Source organism: Mirounga leonina, unplaced genomic scaffold, assembly GCF_011800145.1.
Source record: "Mirounga leonina isolate KUSES-001 unplaced genomic scaffold, KU_Mleo_1.0 Mir_151, whole genome shotgun sequence".
Lineage (NCBI taxonomy): Eukaryota > Metazoa > Chordata > Mammalia > Carnivora > Phocidae > Mirounga > Mirounga leonina.
Genome location: NW_023270377.1, coordinates 78,702,329 through 78,726,999, shown reverse-complemented (window position 1 = coordinate 78,726,999; position 24,671 = coordinate 78,702,329). Strand labels below are relative to the sequence as shown.

Here is a 24,671-nt window from a genome sequence, read left to right as displayed (position 1 = left end):
CCTGTAGGTCATGTTCTTAAAAAAAAAAAAAGTACTATGTTTTTATAGAATCTCTTTGGAAACTGAATGTACTTTGCTACCCAAGACTTGCTCAAAGTGCTTGCTGTCGATAGTAGAAAAGATTTGGCTACCACCTTGGTGTTAAATATAAATGTAGTCTAAAGGTTTAATGGATTAAAACTGTGCTATTTAATTTGAAATGGAATTTCCCACCCTTCTAGCTTAGGTAGTTAGAATTCTGTGGGTTTGCTTTTCATTCTAGCCTGATTTATAGGCATAATAAAGAAAAGGCAGCTATGGATTCAGAATGCAAGTGTGTCAAATTGAGAAGGCAGGCTGCCTTTTGGTGGAAGAAGAGGGGGGAAAATACCCCATTAACTCCAACTTGTTAAAATTTACCCAGTCTCTGTAGTCTCTGTAGTTCATTAGCCTTCCCCCGCCCCTTCACACCAGAAGAGGAGATAAAAGGTAAGCAGTAACAATGAGAGACATTATATGCAGAGGTGAACACGATATGACAAGGTCTTCTTTTAATAACAAACAGTGTTCGCTCTCTAGGAGGTAGACAGTATGAAGTGCAACAAAAACTGTAATTATGCTCTCAGCAGGAAACCTGTATTTAGAGTGACAGTAAGAGTGTCTCTAAAAACCTGTTAGGTTAAGGCTGCTAGTCTTAATTATATGTATTAGGAGTTTGTGTCTTCACTTTTTTCCTTTTAAAATTCAAAGAAGAAACCTAATTATAACTTGGACCCTAGTAAATTGGGCCATATTTAAACAATGAAAATTTGGCAATCTCATCTTGTGCTGTGATGTGTCTGACTGGTGCAGCTGCTATGGAAGCCAAACTGGCTCCCCCAAATAATTTGTTTTTGCTGCCTCCATGACAGAAGAAAAACAAACAAAAGCTAAACAAGGGAAATAATGAAATTATGCCTTTTTTTTTTTTTTTCAATCAGTGACACTGAAGCCTTTTAGAGGGGGAGATCTTTCCTTCGGTAGATTCTTACATATAGAATTATAGGTTGTTTGTATGTTGTTAACATGTATTTTAGCTAGACCATGGTTGGATAAATCTTGGTTTGATTTTTACCTCTGTTTTGGACCTGGAGGTAATAATAGCTTACAACTGCTTTTAGTTGACCTTAGTTAAGTTGTATGAGGCTAAAAATTTTAGGTTCTATCTGGTGTGCTGTAGACTGTGTTATAGTTGAACAGTACACTTCAGAGTTATAGGAACTGGTCCTGCTGTATTCATTATACAGATGCCCCCAAACATGGATCTGAATACACTTGACTTTTCCGTAGAGGATTTATATTTCACTTGGTATATTCCATACCAGTTTCCCAGTTTCTTGTGCTTCTGTATAATATTTGCTGAACTTCAAGAAAGAAAAGCTTAATCATTCTGTTAGGATTAGATTATAATATCAATAAGTGTATAAATGTAAGGATTGTGACCTACTCTTAGAGAGATCACATGTCATCGTGATGACACTTTACAGTTTTGCTAGCATTACAAAGTTATGGGGTAAACTGGACAAAATTAATTTTAATGGGCGGAGGTCTTGCTGATATGACTGAGCTAATGAATCAAGTGGTGTAAAAGTGAACTTCATTTATTTTGGTACTCTTCTTCTCTATGGCTCTATTCCTTGAAGTTCTCATGGGTTCTGTAGCCCAAACAATTTTAAGATGGCCTGCACAAAATAATGATAATGGGATGATTTGATCCTGCATCATTTGTGTCTTTCTTTAGTCCCAGGCAGAGGTGGAACTCAGAGCTAATACATTTTCTTCTCTTTGGAATTTATATCTAACTGAATTGAATTTCTATCATCCACCTTCAAATAACCACCGAGGTAAAACAATGGTTTTGAGAAGATTTAAATAAATGTTGAAAATTTTAGAAACCATTTGCAAATTTATTGGTACCCCCATTGAAGTTTGTATCTTAGGCAACTCAACTTTCAATCTTACTGAAATATTAATTTAGTCTTCATTATTGTTGGCTTGCAGAAGGTAATCATTGGGTCTAAAGTTAATAATAGTTTTATAGTAGGGTCTCATGGATTTTACAGTGATAGGGATCTGTAGTCTGAATAATGGTATTTTTCTAATTAAGCAGCAATTGAAAAAACAATAAAAATCAAGGATGAACTATTCATTAATTTTGATGTGTTTAGTTCAATTTAGATTATACTTCATAGAGTTTTTGTTATTTCTCTGTTGAATAATTTATAAATGTAATGAGTAACATGAATCATTGGGACAGTTTTCTATATTTTATCAAAATAAATTGTTTGATGAAAAATGGAGCAAGGTTTATAGAGGAGGCACGAAACATTGAATGTTATTAAGAACAAACATGAGAGGGGAGGTAGTTGGGGGGATGGGTGAAATAGGTGATGGGGTTTAAAGAGTACACTTATCATGATGAGGACTGAGTAATGGATAGAATTGGTGAATCACTATATTGTACACCTGAAACTAGTATAACACCATATGTTAACTATACTGGAATTAAAATTTAAAAACAATAATGATCACAAAGAACAAACATTAGAGAGTGAGCAATAACCTTTCATATGCTCCATCTTTAAAGTGTGATCAGTTCAATAAAAAACAGTTAAAGTGAATATCATTAGCTGACCAGCTGCCATAACAGTAGAGATGGTGGCAAAAATATAAGAGAAAATCCCACTGCATTAAACATGACTTTTTAAAAGGAGTTAGAATCTTTGAGCATATATTACCTGTACAAAGTAATAAATTATCTTAAATGTTCCACAACTGGGCCATGTAGTGTTGAAAGTAAATCCTCAGATCTGGATAGCGGGTTTCTCTTTTTTCATATAAATGAAATGGTAGAAAAGATAGTATCTGGAAAACCTAAGTAAACGATTTGCATAGTAGTATTAAAGAGGTCTTAGAAATGGACTTCAATGCATTTGTTTCCCACTTTCTATGTATATCCATTCTTGAAAGAGCCAAATGACCAGCCATTCTGTGCAATCTTAAAGAATATGTTGCTATACAGTTTCAGAATTAAAAGGAAACCTGAATAACTATCTTATCAATTTCCTATCCTTCAAGCAGAGTCACATATGTTATACCAGTGAGATATTACCCAATTTTGAATTTTCTCTAGAAAGTCCTTTTCTTACTTCAGTGCTAGGGAGTTTAGCAAATCTCACAGTCAGGAAAACCCTCATAAATAACTTCCATTTCATTTGGCCCATTTTTGGTTCTGTCCTCTATAGAAATGGATGATAGCTGGTCCAAGTTTGTTTGAGATTCTTGGCTTTCTTTTGACCATTTTAACATCTACATTCATTTAGTAGATTTTGTTCTATTCTTTTTTCTTACTTTCTGTCAAAAGCATTAAGTGTCATCTGGTTTTTAATTTTTCTTTAAGTTAAATACATTCATCTTGGTAAGATCTGAGAGTATTAGAACAGTGTTTGAGATAAGTTGAGACCTTCCAGGATGTTTTATATTTGAGCATGGGAATCATGGTTTTGTGTGTAGTAATATTTTGAGTTCTTGAAAGTTGTCAGTGATATTTATGTCTTACTCTTCTCTTAGTCAAATGACATGATCTTTCCTAATTTTCTATAAGTACATAACATGTATATAGTTATGACATTATTCATACTATCAATGTAGGTAGAATATGTATTGTCAAGATGAGTAAAAATAGACTGACATTTATCCCTAAAGAACTCTCTGAACTAAATACATTTGTAGAATCACAAATTCAAGTGATTAAGTGAAAGAATATCAATCTTTAATATATAAATAGATTATATTTTGTAACAGTACATAAGTAAACAAATTTTTATTTTATATGTTTTTCTCAGTTTAGAATATAAAGGATGCCACAGAATTTAATATTAAAATAATTCTATCAGTTGAGGAAAAGTGTGTATTTTTATTCACATAAGGGAATCAAACTTTAAAAAATGTTGTTATATACTGTCCCACATCTAAGGATTTTGTTTATTTTGTTATTTTTTATAAGAGAAATGTTTTGGATAACATTTTGCTAGAAAACAGAATTGTTTAGACTGGTATTTTGGTTTAGAGTGATTTGTAATACAGAGCATTTTTTCTTTATTATAAGGTCTATGTCTGGTATATTATATGTTTTATCTTGCTATAGAAAGATTTAAATCTATTCAATTTGTTAATATTTTGAAGACTGGGTTATGGCAGCCCCCTCATTTGGGTCTTACCATATACTTTAAGAAATTGATTCAGTTTGCATGGGAAGGGCATAAGGGCAGAGAAGGGTTGTGAAAAAGAAGACTAGTGAAACTGGAATCACCGTTTGTTCTGATTTATCTCAGTCTCCTTTAATATGGGAATATTCATGTTCTTTTTCTCTGTTCACTCCAAAATTATATTTTAAGCATAAATCTAAATGTAGAGGTAGGATGATTTCTTAGTTTTAAAGAGCAGGTCTGCATTTTCCATCTCAGACATCATGTTTATAAGAAATCTGGACAGTGCCACTTGAATAGAGGAATTTCTTAACTCCAAAATTTATGAGACTTCTGTCTATAAGGAGAAATATATGGAATTTTCTTTCCTTAAGACATGTTTTTATTGGGATAGCCTGTTTGCCATTGCTGCTTAAAACTGATCCCCAAAGAGTAAAATCTCAATGAATCATTGAATCGCTTGCCTTGGAGCAAGGCCAGGAGCAGTAAGTTTTCAAGATAAACAGTGCTCAGGCTGAAAGAATGGCACAGAAGATTTCTCAGGTGGAGTGTTCTCACTTCCCTTCTGGCATGTACTGTATTACACAGTGTCTTTACAGATAAGGCTTGCAAGAAAGCCAGTGTGAAATAACTTTATTTCATGATACTTATTTCCTAGCTGTTTTATCAAAATGTTTCTTGAATAGCCCAAAGAACATGGCTTTGAACTCATTACCACTCATTGAATGAAGCCTATTTTCATGTTCATCTCTACATTTTAAGAAGGGCCCTGATACCTGCTCTGTTCACTGCTGTATTCTGATTCTTAGCACAGAGCCTTGCCCAGACCAGGTGTTCAGTAAATATTGATTGAATATTTGTTGAATGAATTAATTCAGGTTCATAGCAATTGAAATTTGATTATAAACATAAGTTTAGGATGCTGTAAATGTTGTGTAGCTGAATTATACCACCTGGAACTTTTGGTCTGTATAATTGGCCATGTTGATGTCCTCTGAATAATCGAACTATGCAGTTGATTCATTCTTGTTCATTTGCTCATCCATTCGTCCAAAAGATCTTTATTGACTACTTTGTCCATGATTGGCGTGATGCTAGAAGTTAAGATACAGCAGTGAGATGTATCGGGCCTCTGACACATATGAGGATACAGGAGGCACTTTCCCTGTCCTCCTTGGTCTTGCCATTTTGTATTGAGTTTGAGGCAAGCCAAAAATATTTATAATAAGGTCAATAATGTAGAGATTAAAATGGACAGAGTAGGGAATAACTATGCATTGCTTTGTAGAGGCGGCTAAGACTCAATGATAGGTAAGATTTCAGAAGGTAAAATTGGTGACAGAAGGCTCCCCAGGGCTATATGATTTGTATCTCTGTGTGTGTATATATGCGCATGCATGCATTTGAATTTGAACACTTGACTGCTTGGCCTGAGGAATGGGACAAAAAGGAAAAAAGAATGTGGCCCTTGAGAAATTATTGTTTGTTTTTTTTGCCTATGTCTGCACTCCCTATTACTTTATGCCTATATCTGCTGAGATTAGAGACCCCTTGGGTGAGTGATTTCATCTTTGCATTCTACATTGTCCTTTGTTTGTATGTGTTCATGATCAGGTTTCTAGAACTTATAATGGCAAACTTGTTCTGGTTGAGAGTGCTGCTAACTGGTATAATAATGCATTGTTTGGGAGACCAGAGTTAAAGGCATTCAGTTATTTCTGCTTTCTCCTATCACCAAAATTAACTATTAATCAGAATCTAGTTCAGTTTCTCTAAGTAAGATTATTTTAAGCACAAAATTATCTTTTAAAGCATAGAGCAGAAATTAACAGAAGGTAATTCTGGTGATTTTAAAGAGTTAATATAGTAGCTAGCAAACATCATATATTCCCTAAACTTTCAAGTAATAGTAAAGTTTAATTTATTTGTTTAATTAAAAAAAATCAGTTTTACTAATATGTATGAGCCACTTGTTTTAGGAATCTTACTTGCATTTTCTTTATTATTCAAAACTATAGTTCATTTTTATGCTCCAGTGTTCTCCCAATATTCAGGAACCTATGTGCAAAGTGAGTTCATCTATAACAAGTATTAAAGGGGACAATGGGTGGATCTGGTACAGTCTGTATAGCTTATGGACTAAATGGAAACCTTACATGCACACATTCAATGCTTACTCTCCATGGGTTCTATATGTGTGAATTTGCCTACTCAGTAAAAGTTTTTGTAAGCCCCAAATCAGTATTTGCAGGGCTTCTATAGTCAGTCACAGACATGCAGAGAGCAGCAAAAAATTCTAAGTTGCCCAACACACACACCCAGCTGAGGTCCATCCAGGTGATGCTCCGCTGTCTTATTTGAGCTCTCATACTGTAAACAAGTGTCCTTTTCACAGTATGGTGCCACATTTTTCACATTTTTTTGTGCTTTTTATTGGTGATTGTGCTGTTTGAAATGCCTGCCAACCATAGTGCTAAAGTGCTGAGCACAAGAAGGTCGTGATGCGCCTTACAGAGAAAATACATGTGTTAGTTAGACAAGCATCAGTCTGGCATGAGTTATAGTCCTGCTGGTTGTAGGTTCAATGTTAATGAATCAACTACATGTATTTAAATGTGGTTTCCTTAAACACAGACATACATAAAACAAGGTTATGTATTGATTGGTTGTTGAAAATGTTGTGTCTGGAGAGGCTCACGGAAACCTAACCTTGTATTTCCCCTAGGCATAATGGTTCAGTATTCACTAGTTCAGTTTCTCTGGTGACTTTATAGAACACAAGTACAGTGAGTAACAAGGATTGATGTACTTATGTTTTTCTGGGGCAAAGGACCATAGTACTCATCTAATTCTCAGTGGGGACTGTGATCCCCTAAAAGGGTCAAAACTCAAAGGAGTCCTTCTCATTCTAATGTTCTTGGACTCCTGAGTGTATGATGTAGAAAGTGGAGCTGGTATACTGGCTGAAGTGTTAAAGAAAGAGAACAACACAGAAACCCCAAAACCAGAGACTCACATCTCCACCACGCCATTTATGAGTAATCTCACCATCATTGGTTATTGCCATCCGATAGAACTAGTTTGAATCCCAATTTTCCAGTTTACTAACTTTGTGATCTTGGGCAAGAATTCTTAACCTTCTAAGTTTCAGTTCTCTTATATGTAAAGTAGATATAATAATACCCACCTTGTAGGGTATTTTAAAGATTAAATTAGATGATGGGTTTAAAGAACCATGTAAAGTACCTGGGAAAAGTCAAAATCATTATTATAAATGTTATTATAGTATACACTTGATAGATAATTGTTAAATTCTTTCTTTTTCTCCTTCCCACTTCGGATTAGTATGAGATCCATTTTCTAATACCTGGATGAATTAGTGAATTTACTATGGAATTGCCTTTTTCCTGCAGTAACTAGTGGAGAAAGTAGGACATGCTCTCAGGGCTTCTGGTTTTCTTCCCACTCATTCCTCTGGTCTGGGCTCTGTGGCAGTAATGATGGATGACTGGAGCTCTGTGTGGCACTGATGGGGAGCAGTCAGCTGTGTTTGGGTTATGCGGGGAATCACCTGCCTCCAGTTCCTGACCAGGGGAGAAGGGCTCATGCATCAGAGATCTTCCAGGTGCCTGTCTTTCTAAGGGAAGATCCGGTTGACTCCAGCAGTTCAGAGGCTCTGTGAATGACACCCAAGTGCCCTCTTCACATCCACCTCAAGGGAACTCTTAGGATTTTACTTTCCTAATTTGAAAACCTGAAACCTCATTTCTTCTCAAGAACCTCTTAGACTAATCATTTTCCTTAGCCTCTCAGAATTCCCCTGACTTAAATATGTGAAGTAAGGTAAGTATGATGACACATCACTGAAGAATGAGGTGTTCTACATTAATGGATTTTCCAGGTGAAATTGGCCCCTTGCTGTGTTTTGCTTTAATAATTTCATAGAAATGGTCATAAGTTGTATTGGACATTCTTTTGACTTCTTAGTTGTGTTTATGTAAAGTGGATAATTTAAACTTTTCTTGATTACTCATGAATCAACTGCTGTGTTATGTTATAGGACATAGCAACTCCCTCAGAGACAGCTAAAACAAATAGGTGAATTGTCCACATATATTAATAATCCCAGTTTGTTTTCTTTGTGTTTTTTTTGTTGTTGGATTTTTGTTACTAGGTGACATAGGTAGGTGAGGAATGCCACTGTAGTTCATATTCTAGAATAAATTATGGTATAAATAACTAACTTCTGATACTTACATACCAGCACAACCCCAATTGTTTATATCCATATTTATTTACTGAATATATTGACATCATTATATTTATTATGATTATAGAGTATTACAGTGCATTATAGTAGTACATTTGATGTTTATATTTAATACATTAATATAACATATTTGAATGGATTAAAATATACACAAGACTTCTGTATGTATTTTCCCCTTTCTTCTATGAAATCTTGCTCGAGAGGAGCCAATGAAATAGGCCTAGGATGTTTTGTGGTCCAAGATAAAGCTTGTTACAGATGAGTTTGAAACCCCAAGATAGCCCCACATTACTACAAATTGGATGTTTTGGTCACAGTTATGTCTCTTTGGAGTACAGTGTTTAAGTAGCAATTCCTATCTAGTTCCAGACCTCTGAAGTTGACTTTTAGGCACTGCGATATCCTGCGTAGGGGTCACATTATATCCAAGGGCTCAAAGAATGATCTCACTTCTTTTAGCTCTGGCAAAATTAATCTACTGTCTGCAACATAATCTAACCCAGTTAAAAAAAAGAAAAAGAAAAAGAAAACCACCAGAATGTAAAGAAAAACAACATCAGGCTTTACTCTCCAGTGTCTCTATTTTGCCCTGGGTGGAAATGACCCCACTAAAAGCCCCTGAGCTTATTTATTTACTTTGGACTGCTTGAGGGGGTGAGTGAAGCTGGACCCTTCAGTCAACTCTCAGTTTTCTCTATCCACAACACCCAAATTGACTGTCGTTGCATAATCTGAAAACTACACATTCAGTAAAATGGAGACAAAGAAGTAAGTTGCTATGAAATAAAATGTCACAAAAGGAGAGATCAACTGTGAGAGAAGGCACATTTAATGTAAAAAAAAAAAAAACAACTGGGGTGCCATTCTTTTTCAAAGCTGCCTAAGTGGAGAGTGCAAATGTAATGCATGGTAATGAGGGTGCCCAATTTTGGAAAGTGGTTTTTAAAATGCTACAGCAGAATGCCATCTAGAGCCTCTTAGGAAAAAGCCAAATCTCATCAGGGACCTTTTCAAGCATCATTTTCTCCTTTTAAATGATCTCACGTGAACTTGCTGTTAGTCGACTTGGCATAGCATTCTATTATTCATCATTTTTGACCGCTTGCAAAAGGAACAAAAGATCTGTTATTAGTGATTTGTCAATTGTTGCAAGACTTAGTCTAGGTACTTACAGAGCTTTTTGCCTCATGTTTATTTTGTTGTATGAAGTTGTATGATCTAAGGGATTTCATAGCCCCCTGATTCTCAACTTAGACAATCTCTTCTCAAGTGATACTTTGGAAGAAATGACTGACTCCAGATACCAGGTCTCTGAGCACACTGAAATTTCTCTGAAGAAACCTTTTCTCTTCACACAGGAGATTTTGGCTTTGGGGTAAAGACAGCTTTCCTCTTTGATTATTTGTGTATAGATCCCTTCCTTTCATCAGGTGAAAATGTAGCCTTCTAAGTGTACAATTAAGAAGATCATGTTATTAATATGGTCATTTTTCAACTGCTGAGCACCTCACTGCTGGACATGCTGTGTAGTCCACAGTTGATGCTATGGTACTACTTTTCTAAAATTTCCAAATTTTTGGCTAGGGATGGTGGACCTGTAGGGAAGATAGAATATGCCAAATGACGTGAGAGATAAAGGCTGCTCTGCGGAGGTGCAGAGGAGGAAGAAATCTGGTTCACGAGGCAATAGGACACCAGTAGTTCTCCATGAAAGAAATGCCATGTGTAAAGAGGATGAGTATAATTTTGACATGCAGAAAGTGTAAGGATTGTAGCATGGGGTTTATAGATGGTGTGAAGAGTGTAAGTAAAGTAACAGAAAGAGAAGAGAATGTGCTTTTCCAGAAGTTTAAATATTGGAAGCACCTAATGCACAGTGTCTTAAAAGGATTTTAATTGATCTTCTTTCTAACAATACACACTTCTGTGGTTCATGTGATGGTGAGTTTTGTAGGTGGGAGGAACTGTTTGATAGCACCATGTTGACCTAATAAGTTCTAAAATTCCCATACAGTGACTTTCATCTGAATATCCTAACAACAGTAGTGTCACAGTCATATTTCATGGTATATCCTAGTTGTGATTGTTCTTGGTCATTTGTCTGATACATAACAGCCCTTTTAAAGCACTGAATTATGATTATGCTTATACATATTTATATACAGTGTATAATGAAAGAAAAATTGATAAGACTACAAACAATATTTTTGGCCTGAATCAAGTCTATTATTTTATTTTTTTAAGATATTTTATTTATTTATTTGAGAGAAAGAGAGAGAGGGAGCACAAGCAGGCAGAGTGGCAGAGGGAGAGGGAGAAGCAGGCTCCCTGCTCAGCTGGGCTCCATCCCAGGACCCTGGGATCATGACCTGAGCTGAAGGCAGACGTTTAACTGACTGAGCCAACCAGGCGCCCCTCAAGTCTATTATTTTAAATCATGTTATTTTGTAGTTGAGATTTCTGTATTCTTGAAGCATCATTATTTCTAAACATATCTGAGATAAAAAGTATTCTATTGTAATATAGTACAGGTTGAATTGAAAAAGAAAACGACATAAGAAAAACCAGAAAGTTATCCTTTTGGGTGGTATTAGAGAGTATTTGCAGAGAAATATAATTGGTGTGTGGGTATAAGGATCAGATTAAATTTGCAATGAAAAATAATACAGAAAAAATTTATTTCAGAAGTGGAAGTTTCTGTAAGAATATATAGGAAATAGCATATGTTGTCTTTCAGCTATCTTTCCTCTGGACCTGAATGTTTTCAAGGCTAATTTATAGAGCGGAATGAGTTTTATGGAGAATTTGAATGACTAAACATTTTTCAGGAAACAATTTGAGTTTAAGTGATCTGCTTTTCTCTTTTCTGGAGGGAAGGGAAAGAGGAACTGAGTTAGTTTGTCACTATTTAATATGGAGCGTCCATTTTGGGCAGTTTCATGGCAGTCTCCACCTGCCTCTTTCCAGCCCTCTAGCTTTGAGCAGGTTACTTAAATTCTCGACAAACCTATTTCCTCATCTGAAAAATAGAGATAAAATCCTGTGTGATAGGGTCATTGTGACAATCAAATGTGATAATGTAAAGTGTGTAGTTCTGCATCTAGTACCTGTTACCTGCTCACTGTAGGCATCTATTGCATACCTTTTATGAGAAGGGCAACTTTGACTTATGCCTCTTACTTAATCTTCATAACAATCCTGTGAATAATACTATGAGTTTCAATTTACAGATAAAAATCTTGAAACGTAAGGGAGTAAAAGTGGTTCTTACAAGTTTAAACAAACCCCAAGAGTAATAGCCACGAGTTCAACTTAGATGTGACAGTTTCAAGCCTGCAAAGCCCTGTTACATGAAATTAAATCATTCCCTCCCTCTCTCTTCTCTCCATCCCCCTTTCCTCCTTCTTGCAGTTCCACTCTCTTTAAGGTAAAGCCTTTGTTTTAAAAAGTTCATAACAATAGCATACAAATCAGATGGCATGATACAATATTTTCATTCCAGTGAATTGAAGTAAATATGATGACATCATTATATCGCCAAATGCCGTCAATTCCCTTCAAAAATATATCCCATTTTTAATTTTTTTAAAAAGATGTATACTCAAGTAATACATATTAATTATAAAAACATTAGGAAGTAGAAATAAATATAAATTTCCTGAATACTCAATATTCAAAGACAATCACAAGTAACATTTTGGTGCATATCTTCAACTCATCCCTATCTATATACTCTTTTTTTCCTCTGAGAGCAGTATCACAGTTTGGTTTATAATGTGGTATTTTTAATTAATTATCATACAAAATATCTTTCCAAATTGGTTAGTGTATGTCTACATAATCATTTCTATCAGCTATGTAGGTATCTGATTAAAATAACCCTTATTGGATATTTATATTGTTTCTGATTTTTTACTTTTATGAACTATAGACTCTTGCATATACACCTTTGTGCACTTGGCCAATTACATCCTTAGGATAATTCCTTAGGAGTAAAACATATGAGTTGGTGTTTATATACTTCTCTGTTTCTTAATATATAATGCCAAATTCCCTCCCTTAAGGAAAGGAGCAATTTATACTCCCTTTAGCAATGTTTGAAAATGGCCATTTCCACACTCCTACAGTAATGGTTATCATGCCTTTTAATCTTTGAGAACTCCATTAGACCAAAAAAAAGGTGACTTTATTGCTTTTCTTTGCATTCCTGTGTCTATCCATTCTATAAAATAATAACATTTCTAAGACTACTATCTAAACAGAATGTAAACTTCCTTAGGTCAATGACAAAATCTCCACCTACTTAAATATTTATATTCTCCATTCTTCTGAAATAGAGTAAATCCCCAAAGAGGCATTTGAGACACTACTTGGCAGAAAAGCATGGATTAACAGTATATAACCTTATTAAGAATATCCTTGAATTTTATTTTCAAACTTCATGCTCGTTGTTTTCAGAACTCATCTGCTAAGGTAACCTAGTCCTAACTGGGAATGACAAACAGTCCTCTAGGTAGATTCTTAAAACAGAGGAAAGGAAAAGGTTATGGCAGTTAAGCCTTGACAGCCCCTAACTTTTGTGTCTAGCTTGGACTTCAGTCTCATTCAGTCTTTCTCCCTCTGTGGTTAGTGCCAGTGTAGCCAAGGTGTAATGCCAACGTCTCCTTGGGCATCAGGGATAAAACTATACAAAATATGTCTGATTGGTTTGTTTTGGTGAATATTGAACAGAATTGATAGTGATTGTATGTCCCTATTTAAAAAACAAAAACAAACCCCCTAAACAATACATAGTTATTGCTTTGTGTCAAACAAAATTCATATCATATTTCCCATAATAGTATTGTCTTTCAAATACTCTAGACCAGTTTGCAAAAGGATTATACTACGGAGTCTGCATTACACCATTTACACACACACGCACACACACACACACACTCATACAAATCTCACTGAAAAATGAAATGAAAAATAATGCTGAAAAATAATGGCATCCAGGAATCACTAAGAAGATAATGTCTTTAGGGTCTGCTAATTCCTTAAACAATCATCGTCAATTCGGAAACTGAGCAAGTCTAAACTATGTTTGGTGCCACATGATTTTCCACTTAATTTTACCCTTACTCTGTATTATTTAAACCATCATATAATTTCAAATTTCATATAAAAAATGAATTTATATTTGAATCAACAGCACTTTATTAAGTAGTGGCCCATACTATTGAAAAAGACTTCCTTAAAATAAGAAGTTTCATTTAGCTAAATGCAAGAAAAGCAAATATAGTCAACTCAAATCTGTGATTAGAGCCTAGGATCTCACAGTATCTACGAGTGTTCCTAGACTACACCAGACACATTTTAATGATCGGTCAAACCAGGTTCCAGAGAAAGGTACTGCTCTGTTATTAAAAGGAAGCTGAATGATTAAATTGCCATTGGGAACATCATAGAATCCATAATAAAGTTCACTTCGTGTACTGATCACAGGGAACTTGATCTTGACATTCTGTGGTGCTTTGCATCCTTTAAAGGTTTACTGTAAAGTGAAATTCATTCAACAACCTCTGGCATCATGTCCTGGGAGTGAGATTGCTTAAGTGTTTGTGAATCACCCAAAAAGAAGCAGAATATGAGTGCAATGACAGATGTTGGTGATTTGTTTTTGTTTTTCAGTTCATAAAAAAAGGCACCTCTTCCAAATGCTCCCTATGTGAATGTTCAAAATGAACTTGAGGAACTCTACAATATGTCCACTGTAAAAGAATCAAGAATTATAAAACACTTAGGATTTATGAAGGAAAAAAATAACATAAAATGCCCCAGATTCACTGAAGAATCTAAGAATGGGAAGAATAATAAGAGCTAACATTTGTATTGTACTTACATGTGCCAGATACTGTTTTCAGTGCTTTATATGAATTAATTTTTCAACCTTCTGGACAGCCCCATGAGGTGGCTGTTTTATTTTTTTAAGGTAGTGGTAAGGCAGAAGTCACACAACTAGTAAGTGGCAGAGCTATAATTAGAATTTTTTTTCTGATTCAAGGTGGTACTTCCAGATGGCCAGGTGACAATGGAACACTGCCAAGCAAACCCCAAGAAAATGTACAGACTCCACGTGAAGTTTTATTGGCTTCTGTGGAAGTGGTAAGTTTGTAGATACCATCACAGAATTAAATGCATTCTTTTTTTTTTTAAAAGATTTTATTTATTTATTTGAGACAGAGAGAATGAGAGACAGAGAGCATGAGAGGGAGGAGGGTCAGAGGGAGAAGCAGTCTCCCTGCCGAGCAGGGAGCCCGATGTGGGACTCGATCCCGGGACTCCAGGATCATGACCTGAGTCGAAGGCAGTCGCCTAACCAACTGAGCCACCCAGGCGCCCCAGAATTAAATGCATTCTTAAGAACTAATGTGTTAGCTAGGCATTTGGGGGAGAAACTGCACTGATTTCTAAGGTAAGTCTGCCACTAAGTTTCTATGAATCCTGGGCCTGAACCTGTCATTTTCTGGGGCTCAGTTTCCTCATTTGTAAAGCATTAGAGCTGGATGGCACATTCAAAAGGAGATTCTATAATTCTTTTCCGAGACAAACAGCTAAACACATTGGGGTTTGGTGGAAAAAGCTGTCTATAAAGACCCTGCAGAGGACATAATGGTAGTGTTTTCTGCCATTAAATGGATTCAGTGAAGGGACTTGACCAGTATCTGGAGATCCATCAGCATTTTTGCCTTCTCTAAATTCTTTACCTGTGAAACAGATTAAGGCAGAAAGCAAAGTGGCAATTGGGGGTTCGGGATAGAGTAGAGCAAACCTTTCTTGTTTGTCTTGGGGATAAGCTTCAGTACTGAGGAAGAGGGTATTGACACTGGCAACAGATGACATATTCCTATCTGAAATTCAGATCAAATGATTCAGCCCTTCAGAGCATTCCCAAACAATGGCCTTTCCAGCAGCTCGAATCTGCAAACAGAGCCCAGCAGTTAATTTCAGTCAGCCAGCTTTGCCATATTGCTGCTCCAATCTTAGATTTACAGAGCCGTTTTTGATGAAGACAATAAAAGCCTCCTTTCCCTCCTGTGTTGCGTTGTGCTCTGACACTTTATCAAAGCCACAGACAGAGGGTTGTTATTAACCATATATAAAATGGAGCAACCTCACAAATCATGCTTTAATATTGTACTGTGGAAAAACCAAGGTTAAAGGTAAATCTGTGGTGTAACCATATTGATTAATTGATGTAAGAAAGGTCAGGCTAATCTTTATCTTGCTCGAAAGACTTTAGTTCTACATGGCAGGTTTGTTGAAATGGTTCCTGTGTGAAAAGATAGGGAAAAAAAGTGGAATCTTACTTGAGAGAAAGTGGGGGAAATCTCATCAAATGATCACTTAGAGAAAGGTTAGAGAAAGGAGCCTTGATGCAAAGAAAATGGGGGAAATCTCTTCAAGCACTCACTCAGAAGGTTAAAGCACTAAAACTAGGACTAGAAGGTGGAAGTTATTTAGATTTCCCTGTATTTTTAATAGGCTTTTTTGGAAATACCTTCACCAGTAGAACAATCATAGGAGAAGCAAAGGCAGTGACTTTAGATAAGAGCCTTAGCCCTACCCCAAGAAGACCAGAAAAGAGAGCTTCATACTCCTCTTTCCAACAAGAGAGAAATCTATTGAAGCAGAAGACTTGACTTTTCTGCCCCTCTGGTCCTGCCCAGGTTAAAAACAGACACATAATGTCTCCCATAAGATGGCTTCCATATCTCCAGAGCATGGTGAGAAGAGGGAATTATCCCCTCCATGCAAAGATGCACAGACATGTAAAGAGCAAATTGCTCAAACCTACTTTTGGAGCAAGAGGAATAATGGGGCTTGAGAATTAAAATTTAGGATCCCGAGAAAACAGAATGATACAAATACAAATGAGGAAAGACTAGGGGCTAAATCTGTAAGTGTGGAGGGAGAAAAAGAAATCTAAGGAACAGGAGGACAGGATGCTGACCCTGAATTACAACACTGTTGAATGAAAGAAGAACCTGAGTCAGGAGACGATGGAAATGGGAGTGACTGTTGGAAAATTTTTCTCATTGTGCTCATACCTGAAATGAACCCAAATAGGCCAGGGTATGATGCAATCATAGGCACACCCAGAAGCTTCAGAGGCTTACTGTAATAAAAATTTATTTTTGGCTCATGTAAAGTCCATGCAGCTGGGTGATACTCTTGCATCCTATCTAAGTAATTATATGCTTTTCATTTGGACCATGTGATCTCATCACAGCAGTGGAATGCCTCGAGGATCCATTAGGTGTTTTGAAGGACAGATCTGGAAGTAGATTACATTATCTTATATCCCACTGTTCTGAATGCAGTCACAAAGCCCAGCCACAAGGGAGACTGAGAAATATGACATAAAATGTTACTTGTCTAGGTTTACCTTAGAACGCTAGGTATTTAAGGTTTTCATGAAGAAAAATTTCCAAAGCCTGCATTGTTAAATATTGGAAGGCGTTACCATGGGATGTTTGGAGAACCTCATTGCTATTCTCTCTGACACTGAGGGTAGAAAATTGGACTCATTTTTATATAAGTTCTCTTCTTTATGTAATTTTATGCATCTACAACTATATAAGCTTTTTATTTGCAGGAAAACATGAAAAGTAAGCTAGATGTTTAGCATTATTTTCTTATCAAACTGATTTAATTATCCTTTTACTCATTGACTATGGCTACTTCCTATAATAGGTAGTGAAACTTTTATGTTAAGGAAGCGCACACATACAAAAAAGGATGGAATCTGAAATTAAATGTATTTTATTTACAAACTTATCCATTGTGTAGCCTAAGGTCAACCTTATTAATAATAAACACTTAAAGACATAAATCGTAATTTGGTACTAATCCATATGTAAAATATGAGATCTAACCTTAACATCATAGTCACTGGAATTCTGATAGGTTGTATGTTACACATTTTGCATTTTTGTGTTATTGGCTTCAATATATGTTAATAGATGGTAATTATATGCTTTTCATTTGGACAGCCCTTATCCAAAAACGATTTACTTTTCGCACATCTAACGGGTCACGCACAGCTATTGATCATTTGGATCAGAGTGCAATTTGAACTGCTGCTTGTTAGATTAGAAATTGTAATCATGGAAAAAGATAAATTACAAGGTCTCTGCAGATTAGTTTTGTTTTCAGATTAGATGCACTCTTAGACATGAAACACCAAATAAGGGAGCCTAGGGAAGATCTGTAGTGTTGTTATTAATGTGAGTTTTCTAAGAAATACATCCAAAGATCTTCTGTACCTTTTCTACCATTGTATTACGAATGTGAAATTTATAGGGAATGACATATTATTACAATAAAGATGGTGACAAACATCCATAAATTATTTGTGAATTACAACTCTAAGGACTAAAGTAAAAAAAAAAAAGATGTTTATTTTTGTAAATATACATTTCGATGTAATAAATCAAATACTCTACTATTAAAGTTAGGCAGTTTTTTATATATAGAGATTTGGTCTGTATTAGAGGACATCTAAGTGAAGATTAATTTGGATGAAACAGACCTCTAGTGACTTCAATATTAAAATGATTTTTATCTTTGCCTTAAAAAAACTCTTTTACAGGGCACCTGGGTGGCTCAGTTCATTAAGTGTCCAACTCTTGATTTTGACTCAGGTCATGAGATCAAGCCCTGTGTTCGTCTCCATGCTGAGTGTGGAACCTGCTTGGGATTCTCTCTATCCCTCTCTCTCTGCCCCTCCTCACCTGCTCTTGCACACATGTGTGCTCTCTCTCTCTCTCTCAAAAAACAAAAAACAAAATTATTTTTCTTTGGGTCTATAAAAGAAATACATTCTCCTTATTTACTTTTATTTTTATTTTTTTATTATTATGTTATGTTAATCACCATACATTACATCATTAGTTTTTGATGTAGTATTACATGATTCATTGTTTGTGTATAACACCCAGTGCTTCATGCAGAATGTGCCCTCCCTAATACCCATCACTAGGCTAAACCATCCTCCCACCCCCCTCTCCTCTAAAACCCACAGTTTGTTCTCAGAGTCCATTGTCTCTCGTGGTTCATCTCCCCCTGCGATTCCCCCCCTCATTCTTCCCCTCCTGCTATCTTCCTCTTCTTTTTTTTTTTTTAACATATAATGTATTATTTGTTTCAGAGGTACAGATCTGTGATTCAACAGTTTTGCACAATTCACAGTGCTCACCATAGCACGTACCCTCCCCAATGTCTATCACCCAGCCACCCCACCTCTCCCACCCCCCACCACTCCAGCAACCCTCAGTTTGTTTCCTGAGATTAAGAATTCCTCATATCAGTGAGGTCATATGATACATGTCTTTCTCTGATTGACATATTTCACTCAGCATAACACTCTCCAGTTCCATGCACGTCGTTGCAAATGGCAAGCTCTCATTCCTTTTGATGGCTGCATAATATTCCATTGTATATATATACCACATCTTCTTTATCCATTCATCTGTCAATGGACATCTTGGCCCTTTCCACAGTTTGGCTATTGTGGACATTGTTGCTATAAACATCGGGGTGCACGTACCCCGTCAGATCCCTACATTTGTATCTTTGGGGTAAACACCCAGTAGTGCAATTGCTGGATCGTATGGTAGCTCTATTTTCAATTTTTTGAAGAACCTCCATACTGTTTTCCAGAGTGGCTGCACCAGCTTGCATTCCCACCAACAGTGTAGGAGGGTTCCCTTTTCTCCGCATCCCCGCCAACATCTGTCGTTTCCTGACTTGTTCATTTTAGCCATTCTGACTGGTGTGAGGTGATATCTCGCTGAGGTTTTGATTTGGATTTCCCTGATGCCGAGCGATGTTGAGCACTTTTTCATGTGTCTGTTGGCCATTGGGATGTCTTCTTTGGAAAAATGTCTGTTCATGTCTTCTGCCCATTTCTTGATTGGATCATTTGTTCTTTGGGTGTTGAGTTTAAGAAGTTCTTTACAGATTCTGGATACTAGCCCTTTATCTGATATGTCATTTGTAAATATCTTCTCCCATTCTGTTGGTTGTCTTTTGGTTTTGTTGACTGTTTATTTATTTATTTTTTTTTAAAGATTTTATTTATTTATTTGAGAGAGAGAATGAGAGAGAGAGAGCAGGAGAGGGGGGAGGGTCAGAGGGAGAAGCAGACTCCCTGCCGAGCAGGGAGCCTGATACAGGACTCGATCCTGGGACTCCAGGATCATGACCTGAGCCGAAGGCAGTCGCTTAACCAACTGAGCCATCCAGGTGCCCTTGTTGACTGTTTCTTTTGCTGTGCAAAAGCTTTTTATCTTGATGAGGTCCCAATAGTTCATTTTTGCCTTTGCTGCCCTTGCCTTTGGTGATGTTTCTAGGAAGAAGTCGCTGTGGCTGAGGTCGAAGAGGTTGCTGCCTGTGTTCTCCTTTAGGATTTTGATGGACTCCTGTCTCACATTTAGGTCTTTCAACCATTTTGAGTCTATTTTTGTGTGTGGTGTAAGGAAATGGTCCAGTTTCAGTCTTCTGCATGTGGCTGTCCAATTTTCCCAACATCATTTGTTGAAGAGACTGTCTTTTTTCCATTGGACATTCTTTCCTGCTTTGTCGAAGATTAGTTGACCATAGAGTTGAGGGTCCATTTCTGGGCTCTCTATTCTGTTTCATTGATTTTTGTGTCTGTTTTTGTGCCAGTACCATACTGTCTTGATGATGACAGCTTTGTAATAGAGCTGGAAGTCCGGAATTGTGATGCCGCCAGCTTTGCTTTTCTTTTTCAACATTTCTCTGGCTATTCGGGATCTTTTCTGGTTCCCTACGAATTTTAGGATTATTTGTTCCATTTCTTTGAAAAAAAAATGGATGGTATTTTGATGGGGATTGCATTGAATGTGTAGATTGCTCCAGGTAATTGACATCTTCACAATATTTGTTCTTCCAGTCCATGAGCATGGAACATTTTTCCATTTCTTTGTGTCTTCCTCATTTTCTTTCATGAGTGTTTTATAGTTTTCTGAGTACAGATTCTTTGCCTCTTTAGTTAGATTTATTCCTAGGTATCTTACAGTTTTGGGTGCAATTGTAAATGGGATCGACTCCTTAATTTCTCTTTCTTCTGTCTTGTTGTTGGTGTATAGGAATGCCACTGACTTCTGTGCATTGATTTTATATCCTGCCACTTTACTGAATTCCTGTATGAGTTCTAGCAGTTTTGGGGTGGAGTCTTTGGGGTTTTCCACATAAAGTATCATATCATCTACAAAGAGTGAGAGTTTGACTTCTTCTTTGCCAATTTGGATGTCTTTGATTTCTTTTTGTTGTCTGATTGCTGTGGCTAGGATTTCTAATACTCTGTTGAATAACAGTGGTGATAGTGGACATCCCTGCCGTGTTCCTGACCTTAGGGGGAAAGCTCTCAGTTTTTCCCCATTGGGAATGATATTCGCTGTGGGTTTTTCATAGATGGCTTTTATGATATTAAGGTATGTACCCTCTGTGCCTATACTCTGAAGAGTTTTGATCAAGAAAGGATGCTGTACTTTGTCAAATGCTTTTTCTGCATCTATTGAAAGGATCATATGGTTCTTGTCCTTTCTTTTATTAATGTATTGTATCACATTGATTGATTTGCAGATGTTGAACCAACCTTGCAGCCCAGGGATAAATCCCACTTGGTCGTGGTGAATAATCCTTTTAAGGTACTGTTGGATCCTATTGGCTAGTATTTTGGTGAGAATTTTTGCATCCATGTTCATCAGGGATATTGGTCTGTAATTCTTTTTGATGGGGTGTTTGTCTGGTTTGGGGATCAAGGTAACGGTGTCCTCATAAAACGAGTTTGGAAGTTTTCCTTCCATTTCTATTTTTTGGAACAGTTTCAGAAGAATAGGTATTAATTCTTCTTTAAATATTTGGTAGAATTCCCCTGGGAAGCCATCTGGCCCTGGGCTTTTGTTTGTTGGGAGATTTTTGATCACTGCTTCAATTTCCTTAGTGGTTATAGGTCAGTTCAGGTTTTCTATTTCTTCCTGGTTCAGTTTTGGTTGTTGATACATCTCTAGGAATAAATCCATTTCTTCCAGGATATCTAATTTGCTGGCATATAGCTTCTCATAATATGTTCTTATAATTGTTTGTATTTTTTGGTGTTGGTTGTGATCTCTCCGCTTTCATTCATGATTTTGTTGATTTGGGTCCTTTCTCTTTTCTTTTTGATAAGTCTGGCCAGGGGTTTATCAATCTTGTTAATTCTTTCAAAAACCAGCTCCTAGTTTCGTTGATCTGTTCTACTGTTCTTTTGGTTTCTATTTCATTGACTTCTGCTCTGATCTTTATTATTTCTCTTCTCCTGCTGGGTTTAGGCTTTATTTGCTGTTCTTTCTCCAGCTCCTTTAGGTGTAGGGTTAGGTTGTGTATTTGAGACCTTTCTTGTTTCTTGAGAAAGGCTTGTATTGCTATATACTTTCCTCTTGGGACTGCCTTTGCTGTATCCCAAAGATTTTGAACAGCTGTGTTTTCATTTTCATTGGTTTCCATGAATTTTTTTAATTCTTCTTTAATTTCCTGGTTGACCCATTCATTCTTTAGTAGGATGCTCTTTAGCCTCCATGTATTTGAGTTCTTTCCAACTTTCCTCTTGTGATTGAGTTCTAGTTTCAAAGCACTGTGGTCTGAAAATAGGCAGATAATGATCCCAATCTTTTGGTACCAGTTGAGACCTGATTTGTGACCTAGGATGTGGTTTATTTTGGAGAATATTCCATGGGCACTAGAGAAGAATGTGTATTCTGTTGCTTTGGGATGGAATGTTCTGAATATATATGTGAACTCTATTTGGTCCAGTGTGTCATTTAAAGTCTTTATTTCCGGGGCGCCTGGGTGGCTCAGTTGGTTGGGCAGCTGCCTTCGGCTCAGGTATGATCCTGGAGTCCCGGGATCGAGTCCCGCATCGGGCTCCCTGCTCGGCAAGGAGTCTGCTTCTCCTTCTGACCCTCCCCCCCTCATGCTCTCTCTCATTCTCTCTCTCAATAAATAAAATCTTAAAAAAAAAATTAAAAAAAAATAAAGTCTTTATTTCCTTGTTGATCTTAGATGATCTGTCCATTTCAGTGAGGGGGGTGTTAAAGTCCCCACTATTATTGTATTGTTGTCGATGTGTTTCTTTGCTTTTGTTACTAATTGCCTTATATAATTGGCTGCTCCCATGTTAGGGGCATAGATATTTACAATTGTTAGATCTTCTTGTTGGACAGACCCTTTAAGTATGATATAGTGTCCTTCCTCATCTCTTATAGTATTTGTTTTAAAATCTAATTTGTCTGATATAAGGATTGCCACCCCAGCTTTCTTTCGGTGTCCATTAGCATGGTAAATGGTTTTCCACCCCTTCACTTTCAATCTGGGGATGTCTTTGCGTCTAAAATGAGTCTCTTGCAGACAGCATATCGATGGGTCTTTTTTTTTTTTTATCCAATCTGATAGCCTGTGTCTTTTGATTGGGGCATTTAGCCCATTTACAGTCAGGGTAACTATTGAAGGATATGAATTTAGTGCCATTGTATTGCCTGTAAGGTGACTCTTACTGTATATTGTCTGTGTTCCTTTGTGGTGTATGTTGCTTTTAGGCTCTCTCTTTGCTTAGAGGACCCCTTTCAAGATTTCTTGTAGGGCTGGTTTCGTGTTTGCAAATTCCTTTAGTTTTTGTTTGTCCTGGAAGCTTTTTATCTCTCCTTCAATTTTCAATGACAGCCTAGCTGGATATAGTATTCTTGGCTGCATATTTTTCTCATTTAGTGCTCTGAATATATCCTGCCAGTCCTTTCTGGCCTGCCAGGTCTCTGTCGATAGGTCTGTTGCCAGTCTAATGTTTCCTCCATTGTAGGTTACAGATCTCTTCTCCTGGGCTGCTTTCAGGATTTTCTCTTTGTCTCTGAGACTCCTAAGTTTTACTATTAGATGTTGGGGTGTTGACCTATTTTTATTGATTTTGAGAGGGATTCTCTGTGCCTCCTGGATTTTGATGCCCGTTTCCTTCCCCAAATTAGGGAAGTTCTCTGCTGTAATTTGCTCCAGTATACCTTCTGCCCCTCTCTCTCTTTCTTCTTCTTCTGGGATCCCAATTATTCTAATGTTGTTTTGTCTTATGGTATCCCTTATCTCTCGAATTCTGCCCTCGTGATCCAGTAGTTGTTTATCTCTCTTTTTCTAAGCTTCTTTATTTTCCATCATTTGGGCTTCTATATCACTAATTCTCTCTTCTGCCTCATTTATCCTAGCAGTTAGAGCCTCCATTTTTTATTGCACCTCATTAATAGCCTTTTTGATTTCGACTTGGTTAGATTTTAGTTCTTTTATTTCTCCAGAAGGGGTTTCTCTAATAACTTCCATGCTTTTTTCAAGCCCAGCTAGTATCTTTAAAATCATCATTCTGAACTCTATTTCCTACATCTTACTAATGTCCATATTGATTAAGTCCCTGGCAGTCAGTACTGCCTCTTGTTCTTTTTGTTGAGGTGATTTTTTTCCATCTTGTCATTTTGTCCTGAGGAGAATAGATGAATGAGAGAACAAAATGCTAACAGGGTAACAATGTCCCCAGAAAATATACACTAAACAAATCAGAAAAGACCTGAAACTGGGGGAAAAGAAAGGGTTAGAGAGAAAAAAGAAAAAGAAAAGATAAAAACAAACAAAAAACAAAACAAAAAAACCAATATGATCAAATATGATCAGGCTGGTGCATAGATCAATGACACACACTAGATTTTGGGCATATTTTGGTCTGTTAGAAGAAAGTGCCTCCCCAAATTTTAAAGAAATAAAAACTTATATATGTATAAAAATAAGGGTTAATATGATGAAGGGATGGAATATGACTGTAAAGATGAAAATTATAAAAGATTTTGTAAAAGGAATTGATAAGATAAGAAGTTGGTTGAAAAAAGAAAGAAGAGGATTTAAAAAAAAAAGCGAGAGAATGTGATCAGGCAGGAGAGTAGAACAAACCATACACTAGAGATTTAGGGTATATTTTGATCTGTTAGAAGAAACTGTATCTCAAAAATTTACAGAGAGAACAACTTATATATATATGTATATACATATACATATATATATATATATATATATGTATATATATACCAAAAATAAGGGTA

At 36.5% G+C, this 24,671-nt stretch overlaps 1 long non-coding RNA gene across 1 annotated transcript in view; it reads left to right on the top strand.

The window, feature by feature from the left end:
• Positions 1-24,671, top strand: part of LOC118012459 — a 117,431-nt gene that overhangs the window by 46,656 nt on the left and 46,104 nt on the right. Inside the window, exon 3 of the long non-coding RNA XR_004679712.1 lies at positions 14,543-14,643. This is a non-coding gene — a long non-coding RNA (uncharacterized LOC118012459). The remainder of the gene's footprint in view (positions 1-14,542; positions 14,644-24,671) is intronic.